Genomic DNA, 10,784 nt, shown 5'->3' with positions numbered 1-10,784 from the left:
TATGACCTCACTGATATGAGGAATTCTTAATCGCAGGAAACAAACTGAGTGTTGTTGGAGTGGAGGGTGGGGTGGGAAGGATGGGGTGACTGGGTGATAGACACTGAGGAGGGTATGTGCTCTGGTAAGCGCTGTGAATTGTGCAAGACTGTTGAATCTCAGATCTGTACCTCTGAAACAAATAATGCAATATATGTTAAGAAAAAAAAAAGAAGAAGAAGGTAGCAGGAGGGGAAGAATGAAGGGGGGGAAATCGGAGGGGTAGACGAACCATGAGAGACGATGGACTCTGAAAAACAAACTGAGGGTTCTAGAGGGGAGGGGGGTGGGAGGATGGGTTAGCCTGGTGATGGGTATTGAGGAGGGCACATTCTATATGGAGCACGGGGTGTTATGCACAAACAATGGATCATGGAGCACTACATCTAAAACTAATGATGTAATGTATGGGGATTAACATAAGAATTAAAAAAAAAAAAAGATGATCTGCGTACAGTCTCATTCGGGCCTTAAATCTTTATTGTCTGCTCAGCGTTCAACCTGTTTTCGTTTTTTGTGCTTCTCTATTGAATTCCAACATTATGGTGCCCTTTCTGCTTTGCCCTCTTTTCTATGGAAACCTGGTTTGCTTCCTCCTGCTCTTCTCCTCGCCTTCAACCCTCACGTGGTCTGGGAAACGCTGTACAGATCTGATGTGACACATCCTCGGGGCTGTGCCTTGCTTGGGTTAAGGCCATTCGAGGTGACCTCCAGCCACCATCGCCATTATAACTGCATGCAATTATGGGCTAAGTGTGCTGCCCAACCCTAACCCTTCCATAATATCTTGATGCTTCTCATCATGTTCAGGGGCCGCTTAGTTCGGCCCTTCTTCTAAACTAATTAATCCACAGCAATGTGTGCTTAACAGTCTCTGAGTAATTACCAAGCTTGTCCAGTCCTGGCTAAGCTCAGCTCTGCTGGGGCAGTGGTGGGGTCCCAGGGCGGCGGCACCCACCCAAAGCCCTGCACCTGGCTCCTTCTGCCCCTGCTCCTTGCCAGCAGGTGAACAGTAAGCTTTCTGATCGCTTCTCTGCTTTTTTCAATGATGAGAGACGGGGAAGCAGAAATAAACTCCCGCTCCTACAGAACCAGTCTCTTTATGCTTCGCGCTCCGCTGCAGGGCAGGGCAGCTGCAAGGAGGCCTGGGGGTGGGGACCCGAGGGACCCCAGCACAGCCAGAGCTCAGGTGCCAGGCCGGTGGGGGGAGGGGTCCCCGGAAGCCACAGCCCTTCCTGCTCCCATCAGTTAGCTCGCAGACCTGCCTGCACCCCTCCCTCCCGCCCCCAGCGCCCCGGCCCTGCCCCAGGCCCCACAGGGCAAGAAAAGCCTGTGCTTTGCGTCACAATCACCCTCGGGTGCACTCGGTTGACTCTTGGCTTTCTCTTTAGTTCCTGCACTTCACTTCATCATGAACACACTGGAGGCAAAAGTAGCCCCCACCTCAAAGGATTGCTGGGCTGGCCTAGACTGAGTGCTCAGCAAACCGCATGTGAGGAGGGAAGTGGCCACGGCTCCCTCCATCTGTCCCTCGGGCACTGTGCGTGCCGCACAAGAGGGGGCGACACCTCTCCATCGATTTGGGAAGAGCACAATGGCCGTGCTTGGCCAAGGGGGAATGGAACTGACCGCTCGGGGGTCAGACCTGCCCTTGGAGGGGGTGGAGGCCGGGAGGAGGGAGAATCCCCATCCACTCCGATCCACTGATCCGGGCCCGCCAGCCACAGCCGGAGCCCCGTGGGAGCAAGCCGTAGTGGGGTGGCCCCCAGACCGCCACGGCCCATGACCCGCTGGAGACTTGTGCTTCCCGCCACTCCGATCCTGGGCATTTTAGGGTTAGAGGTCCAGGTTCAGGGTCGGGAGCATTCCCACCAGGCGACATACCGTGTCGGCAGGGGAGCTGAGCCTGACCAGCAGGAGGGGGAGGGCTGCCATCCATGGCGGGGGCACGAGGAATCGGGGGCACGGGTCATCAGCTTTGCACCTCTTGGCACCCCCCTGGCCAATTTTGGTCATAAATGGATGTATTCAGCAACCTTGGCCAAGGGCCAATCATGTGGGATGAGGGCCCGAGTCCCACACCTTGATCGGCAGGGGGTCAGCGGAGGTGAGGGAGACGAAGAACATAGTCGTGGCCTCGAGATCAGTTACTGTGCTGGGCTGTAGTTTGCCCACCGACCTTTCTCGTACGGGCTTCTGGCCTCCTGGAGAAGCCGCTTCCAGAAACCGAATGAGGAAGCAGGTGGTTTGGTGGGCCCCCCCGTGCTGCCAGGACCCACTCTGGGGACTGAAGGACTTGTCCCCTCTGCTGACAGCCTTCTCTGGGGATTGTCCCAGACTGCACCTTGCTGTCCCCCAAGGCCACCCAAGGTCACCCAAGACAGACTGAACCCAGTGACCAGCACACAGAGAAGCAGAAAGACCCACATGGGGCCGAGGGGTCAGCCGAGGCCTTTGGAAGGATGGCACCACGTTCCCTCTGCCAGCCCTGCGTCTGTCCCCTCCTCTCCCCTCCCCGCCCACCTCTGCGGCCCCCAGAGGAACTCCCTAAGAGACTTCCCACAACCGAACCCCCAGACTGTGCTTCCTGCCACGGAAACCCCTTTCAGTCTCAGTAAGCCGAGTTCTCCAATCTACCCTTGTAGCTAAGACGGTGTCCCGCCTACGTCTACCTTACTCTTCACCTTGTTTCTGACCCAGAATCCGGACAGGGATTGGAGACGCTGTTTAATTGGACTGCTTCGAAATCCCAATAGCCGTTATTAGTAGGGTACCCTGTCCGGGGTACCAGAATGTCACCGCCGCGTGAACCATCGTTTCCGACCGGGCGCCCTGCCGAGAGCCGGGGGCTCAGGGGAGCTGGGGCGGCCTCAACCACAGCACAGGAAGCTAATCTCAGGGCTCATCCCTCATAAGCAGCTCACTGCAGAGAGCCTTCCGGGCGAGGATCAGGCCAAGAAATACCTGACGCTCACGAGGGACAAGGTTTTGGTTTTTTTAAGATTTTATTTATTTATTTTGAGAGAGAGCGCACGCAAGCTGGGGGAGAGGCAGATGCAGAGGGAGGGAGAGAATCTAAGCCGACTCCACCGTGAATGCAGAGCCTGACACGGGGCTCGAGCTCATGACCCTGAGCTCATGACCTGAGCTGAAACCCAGAGTTGGACGTTTCACCGAGTCTGCCACCCAGGCACCCCGGGACAAGGTTTTAAAACGTTCCTGATCACCTCGCCGTCCTGGCCCGTTGTCCGCAGTGGGGTCTCGTGAAAACCGCACAGGCTGGGGACGAGAGTGATAGGGGCGTGATTCACCAATGTCCCTAACGCCGTCCGCATGAGCCTGAACCAGCAACTTAACTCTGCGGGGCTTACTTTCCTCGTCTGTAAAACAGAGAAGAGCCTTCCAGAGCTGGTGGGAGGATTGAGATACCGGAGCCCCGAGCCCGGCCTTCCACACCTGATAGGCATTCGTGTTTCTCACAGAAAGGGTCGCTCAGCTTCTCAGCATGAGGAGTTATGGCCGGCCCCTCCTGGCCGACTCATTTACCTCCCGCTGCTTCATTTCTAAATAGGGAGTCTATTTACACATGGGCAGAACAAGGGGTAAGCTTTTGGGCAGCGATATAGGGCAGGCAGCCACCTAATGAGCCTGGCTTATTTTTATCCACACTTCTGCATGTTGGACATCGCTATTTTAATGCAGGTCAGCCCTTCCGGTAAAAGGATGTTGCTGCTCCCCTGCAAAGGGTGAGTTATATAATTGCCACTTGGCCCCCAGGACACGAGGCCATCAGCTCCCGGAGAGAGGTGTCCAAGCACAGCCCGAGGACGTGAGAGATTGGGAGCCCCGAGGCCAGGGCCGGGCGTTGCCAGCGACAGGGACCTCCACTGGGACAGCGCCACCCGAGAAAGGGCGTCTCCTTGGTTCGGTGGCAGGTCTTGAGCTGCTTCCCCCAGGGTTGGCTGCTAGAAACCGGTGTCGGTCATTCAGGAGCAGGAAGGCTGGACACATGTGTCAAGGGGAGCGGGTAAGCCAGCGTCCGAGGCTCCAGTGGGAAGACGCAGGCCGCATCCAGCTTCGGTGCTGTACCTCAGGCTCCTGCCAGCCACAGGAGCGGCTGGGCTGCCCACCGCTGACCCCCTGGGTCCCCACATCCCTGGACTCCGGCTCTGGAATCACTAGAGAATTGGCCCAGCTAACAGAAGGGGTGAGACAAGCAGGGGAGCCTCCTCGGGGGACTGGACCCCAGGAACGCTGAGCTGGCTCCTCGGCGAGGCTGCGGGGCCGAGGACCAGACCCAAGTGCTCTCTGGAAGGATGAGCCTCCCAGCCACCTGGCGAGCAGTCCTGCAGCTGCCCTCACCCGAGCTCCTCTCAGGCACGCTGCCCAGCACGCGGACCCCGGCCCGAACCCAGCTCGCAGGGGAGCTTGGAGGCCACGTCCCCCGAGTCCCCTCTTCCTTCTGCCCCTGGGGCTGCCTCTCCACCTCTGGCCACAGGAGCTGCTCTGGGAAACGAAGCCTACACAAATTTTCTTCACTGAAATCTGCTTCTGGATGGTTTGCTGGTCAGGGCTCGGCTGACTGCCCTGGGTGGAAGATATCCCCACATCAGAGAGAAGGGGGGCAAGCACGGGGCTGAGGCTCTCCACACTACCCGCCCTGCCCTCCACCCCCCGCCCCCTGCCCCGCGTCCATCGGTGTGAGCAGCCGGCGGCCCCCCGCACAACTGCGCAGGGCAATAGTAATCAGACATCTGCAGGGCTCTGGGAAGCAAGCAGGCGATACCATCTTCCACAACTGTGGAAGGGACAGAACGCCCGCCCAAGATTCACCCCAGTTCCAGGTGACCGCAGAGCACCTAACCCCACTTCAGTCCGTGTAGCTCCAGCCAAGCACCCCCTCCTCCAGAGACCCCTCCATAACCCCACCCCATTCCCAGGCCACTTCTTGCTCACAGATGCATCGTTTCCTTTATCTATGCGTCTGCTTCCCTGAGCCAACTGAGGCTCTCCTGAGGCCCTTGAGGGCCAGAACTGTGCCATACCCTTCTTTCTGACGTGGGCCCATGTAGAAGCTGGCCCGCCATGGCGCCGAGCTGGATTTCTAGGCTTTCCCAGGGACGGGCAGCCCTGCGGGGTCCTGAGAGGTGCACAGCCGAGGAGGCCATGGGGGCTGAAATGTAACCTGGAGCTGGCTTGTCATCAGCCCCAGGTGCCCTCACGGCGACTCCGCCATCCGACCTGGGACTTGGCACCTTCACAGCCGGGCCCACAGGGCACAGCCCAGGTGCTTCCAGTCCAGCTCGCTTTAGGAGATCTAGTCGATAGGGATCATCAACTGGGACGTGTCAGGGACTGGATGTGTCCCCCCGGATTCGTATGCTGAAACCGACCCCCAGCGTGGTGGCGTTTGGGGGGCGGCCCGGGCAGTGGTCACAAGGGTGGGGTCCTGGGGACAGGCTTAGTGCCCTCGCAGGAGGCCCGAGAGAAGCTGCGGCTCTCCACTCTCTGCCACATGAGGACACCACAAGGAGTCGGCGGACTGCGGCCGGGAGCCCTCCCAGGGCTCCGCGCACCGCCAACACCCTGATCCCGGACTTCCAGCCCTGGATCTGTGAGAAGTAACGTGTGTAGTTGGTGAGCCCCTGTGTGCGGCGCATTGTCAGACAGGAGGTAACCTGGATGCTGTCTGGGAAACCGAAGTCACCAGGAGTCACCAGGAGCACGGGGCCCTGATCCGTCCCATCCCCCCGACGGCACACATCTTGCTCCTTACACCATCCGAGACCAGAGCAACGGCCCCGTAGGCAGGATTACACAGGCACCCCCACGTCCTTCCCGGTGAAACAGAACCAACATCACCACCAACAGAAATTATTTGTAGCTATTGTGATAGTTGCTGATGAAATTAGCTAAACCCACGTGTTCCTGGTAATTTGATTCCTCCTGCCAACCAGGGTGCTGCTATCTTCTGGACAACAGGATAAAACTCATTTCAGCCCCCCGTTTGGCTCACGGGCTCTGGAGCCAGACTCCGCGGCTGGGTCCCCAACTGACCGCCGTGCGACCTCCCTTGCCTGACCTGCTTCCCCACCTGCCAATAAGATGGGGACAGTGATGGCCTGTAGGATTACAATGAGGGTTTCGCAAAATAATCCCAGTGAAGCACCGAGCATGGTGCCAAGCATGTAGAAATGCTTACATGTAATGAAACCATTCCATTTTTTTAAAAGATTTATTTATTTATTTGGGAGAGAGGCAGAGAGCCGGGGAAGGGACACAGGGAGAGAGAGAATCTCAAGCAGACTCCTGACACAGGTCTCGATCCCACGACCCCAGAGATTATGACCTGAACCAAGACCAAGAGTCAGGCCTTTAACCGACTGTGCCACCCAGGTACCCCAAAACCGTTCCATTTTTAAAAATCATTCCTGTTTGAGATAAAATTATTCCAGAGAGATCTGGCCCTTTGAAAAGCTCAGAGAGTCAGTCTTGTTCGCTGTCAGAAATTGTGCCCGACACATCTTAGTGGATGAGTTTGCTTGCGTGAGCATGTGGGGGGGGGCTCCCTGAGTGATGACTTCACCACACGTCCTCGTCCCGTGCCCAGGCCTGGTGTGCCACTCGGTTTCCAGCCACGACTGGACCCCTCTGACCAACCAGGTGGTCTCGGGCAGGACCCCCCCTGGGGACTGAGGGTCACTGGGTCATCTTGGGGGCCACCACCCCTACAGGCAGGGTTGGAGGAGACACACCTGAGCCTGGACCAGGGTGACCCAAAGTCCTGGTTTGCCCAGGGCCCTCCCAGCGTCAGCACAGAAAGCCCGGGCCACCCGCGGAGAATCCGGGTCCCCTCACGGACGGTGCCTGAGCAGAGCTGTTGGTCTCATCAGGGTGGGCAGTGGTCCAGAGCGCTGACCCCAAACCTGTTCATCATGACCTTTTGGTTTCCTCAGATGCCTTCAGAGGAATCAGCATCACCAGCCTCTCGCCGTGGAAGACCTTTGATGTACTTACAGAGCATTTTATTTCTTCCTTCAGTTTTCTGCAGATTGAATAACACCAGTCCCACAGGCTGTGGCCTTATGCCATGACCCCCGGTCGTCTCCACAATGGCCCCAGCCCCCGGGGTTTGGAGCCAGTGGGAGGACTGAAGGCTCCAGAAGTTGGGCCCTTCTCGGGGGCGAATTCTCATCTTTAGAACCCTCGGTGGGGGGGCGGTGCTGGAGGGTCAGGGCCCAGGAGAGTCCAATCTGGCCTAGCGAGAAGCTCATCACAGCATCCAACTCAGCCCTGGACTCTCTGAGGGGCGTGGGGGGTGAGATGCAAGGCAGAGAAATGTCTGATTTGGGGTGAAACCAGGTCAGAGTGGTGGGACTTGGCCCAGAGCACCTCCTTCTTACGTGCCCCACTTCCCCAGGCTCTTGGAATCAGCCCTCTGCGAACGCACCTGCCACGGGCAGAGCCCCACCCGCAACACCTCCCGAGAAGCCTCCCCAGACTCAAACCCCCTAATGGGCCCCTTGTATGCACGCCTGGTGCTCCCACAAAGATGCGCAATTCATCACTGTCTTGGCTCTAACCTCCAGTGATCATTTCTACATTTTGTCACGAGAGAAGCTTCTAGAATGTGTAGAACACAAAAAGGATCCATAATAATAAATCCCATTATGGGGAGGTGGTTCGGGGAATGACTGTCTTGTTATGTTTCTAGACTGTTTTGTGTTAATTTTATTTTTCCAGGGATATTTCAAGATCTTTTAGGAAGGAGAAGCTTGACTTACTTATCTTGCTTTCTGTTTTTCTTTTTTCTTCTTTTTTTAAACCTTCACAGGATGTGTCAGGGTGCCAGGAGCTAAAAAGCCCTCAGTTACTATAGTCAGAGGATGAGGAATGGATTCTGCATAGGCCGCCACCCAGCATGACACCCCGCACGCCAAAGCTCAACGGTGTTTGTTGAATGAATGAGCACTCCCTGTCTCGGAAATGGATCCTGCTTATCCCCTATTTGCCAGCCTGGTGAATATGAATTTGCCAGAAACAGAAAACAACATAAAAAAGATGGAATAGGACAAAAATATATAAGAGTGGGATGAAGTGCTTGGTATTTAAGTGATTTCTCGACTTTTTACAGGGGATTCTGGCTCCTATCCTCTCTCCCTCACTGGCAAAAGGAGCTGGGCGTATATTTGAAAGGTCCTTCCTCTGGGATTCATACTGAGTCACCTTCCAAAATCCCCAGCTCCTTCAGTCGCAGAAAGGCAAGCTGCAAGACGGGAAATTCAACGTGAAGTGTCACATACATTTAAACACTGGTATCCGAGAGAAAATCTTCCATGGGACTTTCAACACTTTTAGCTGCTGTCTGCACACGCGGACTGAGGTTTATTTTACTAAGGGTGGCATTGGGCGAAGGCTTCAGCTTGACATAGTGATCGCTTCCTCTAGCAGACGTGCTGGTCAATTTGCCTGCCGTGCTAAATTTCCCCCCTCATTTAGGATGCTGTTCCCATGGCCTCCAAAGAACCAGCCCCTGAGCTAGAACACAAAAACCTAACACAGGGACCAGTGTGACTTCCCATGTAAAGAAACTCCAGCCAGGAAACCCTCAACATCATTTGGTCTGTGTCTTCATTTGTGAAGTAGGCATGTGATTTGGAATTAAATGTAATCACTTCTGCAAAGCACTTAACACAGGACATAGGCTAACGGCTCAGGAAGTGTGAGCCCTGGCAATCACGGTCACTGTAAATATATTACCGTAAAGTACCTTGTCGTCATTGTTGCTGATGCAGGAGTGACAAGTCTGGGGGCTGGGGCCTGAGTTTCCGTGTGGGGCCGTGAACAGTAGATGGGGTGAACGAGATCACAGCTCCTGTCTTCCCAGCTCAGCTCCACTGGCTTCTTGCTCTCAGATGCTCATAAGGTTGAATCTGGTGCCCATAAGTCTTTGCCCACCATAGCCAGCCTCCCAGATGGCCTCATCGCCACGCCCGTGTGCAGTCCCCTCCACCGCTGAGCCAGGACCCAAAACACAACGGGCTTCTCTCTCTCCCCTGGGTCGTCTGGAGGAAGGGTGTCCATGACATGAGGGGAGGCCCATGTTGTGAGGAGCCGAGAACCAGAGCCCCCCACCCAGAAGCACTCAAGTCTTCTGATGATCTCAGCCCAAACCAACACACACACAACCTCAAGAGACATCCAAAGCCAGAAGGACCCAGCTAAGCCACCCCAGAGTCCTGGCCCTCAGAGAATGGATGTTTGTTGTTTAATGCAGCTAAGTTTGGGGTGATTTGTTATGTAGCAAAAGATAACTCATACATGTCTTTTTGCTTAAACCTGATTGAATGCATGTTTGGACTTGCAGTGCATGATCTCAGGCCAAGATCCTTAACTTTAAGAATGTTAGCTTAAGAAATAGAAACGCAAATAAAACTGTAAAAGTTGAAGTTTTCCATGCTCTTTTTCTGAGGTCTATAAAAGCTGCCCTAGTTTTAGGGCATATGACTCACCTATCTGTCTGTCATTTCCCATCCCACATTCATCCATCCATGCCTTAAGATTGGGGTTTTAAGATAGAATATACATAGATAAATAATACACAGTGGAGGGGGAAAGAATCCTTTTTCTTTCTAGAATTTCTTTTGGGAAGGTTTCCTCAGAAAGCTGTTTTTGTGGGCATCTGGGTGGCTCAGTTGGTTAGGCATCAGCCTTCTGCTCAGGTCATGATGCCAGAGTCCTGGGATTGAGCCCCACATCGGACTCCCCGCTCAGGGGGGAGTCTGTTTCTTCCTCTCCCTCTCCCCCTGCATGTGCTCTCTCTCTCAAATAAATAAAATCTTAAAGAAAAAAAAAAAGGAAAACTGTTTTTGACCAACTAACTTGTGGTAAAAGTTGAGCCTCCAGGACATGATTTATTCAATGTGAGACTGTAGAGTGTGTGTGTGTGTGTGTGTGTGTGTGTGTTGGGGCTGGGAGGGTTGCAAGTCACATTTATTTATGTATCTTCAGAAGAAACACAAGAAGAGGAAGAGGAGGGGGTGAAGGACAAAGGCTCCATGCTGTAGCTCTTCCCCTCGCTCTCCCTCATCTTATGCAATATTACTAAACTCATAAAATAAGTGAGGCATATGAATTAGAGAGGCAAAAACCACGATGGCACAATCCTCTGTGTTCACATCAATGCATTGGATTATGGACTGTCCAGGCACAGCAGCAGAGAGGAGGAGGAAAGGTTGGGAACACAGAGGATCTATGGGAGGGCTTTCAGAGTTTCACAGAGCTATAATATTGGGGGGTTGAAATACAGTTGAATCTCTGAGGGCTGTTGAAGACCCAAGGTACCTTGGATGGATGTGTGGATGGATGGATGGATGGATGGATGGGTGGATGGATAATAAATGGAGGATGGATAAGGGGCGGATGGGTGGATGGATGGATGGATGGACAACTGATGGATGGGTGGGTGGATGGATGGATGGACGACGGATGGATGGGTGGATGGATAGAGGATGAATGGAGGATGGATAGATGGAGGATGAATGGGGTATGGATGGATGGATGGGTGGATGGGTGGAGGATATATGGAGGATGGGTGGATGGATGGAAAGTTGGGTGGGTGGATGGAAGATGAAAGAATGGATGGTGGATGGATTGGTGGATGGATGGAGGATGGAGGGTGGATGGGTGGGTGGGTGGATAGATGGAGGATGGGTGGTGGGTGGATGGATGGATGGGTGGGTGGA

The sequence above is a fragment of the Leptonychotes weddellii genome, chromosome 6 (genome assembly GCF_054177405.1).
Source record: "Leptonychotes weddellii isolate Sample4059 chromosome 6, ASM5417740v2, whole genome shotgun sequence".
Taxonomy (NCBI): domain Eukaryota; kingdom Metazoa; phylum Chordata; class Mammalia; order Carnivora; family Phocidae; genus Leptonychotes; species Leptonychotes weddellii.
This window is presented reverse-complemented; position numbering follows the sequence as displayed.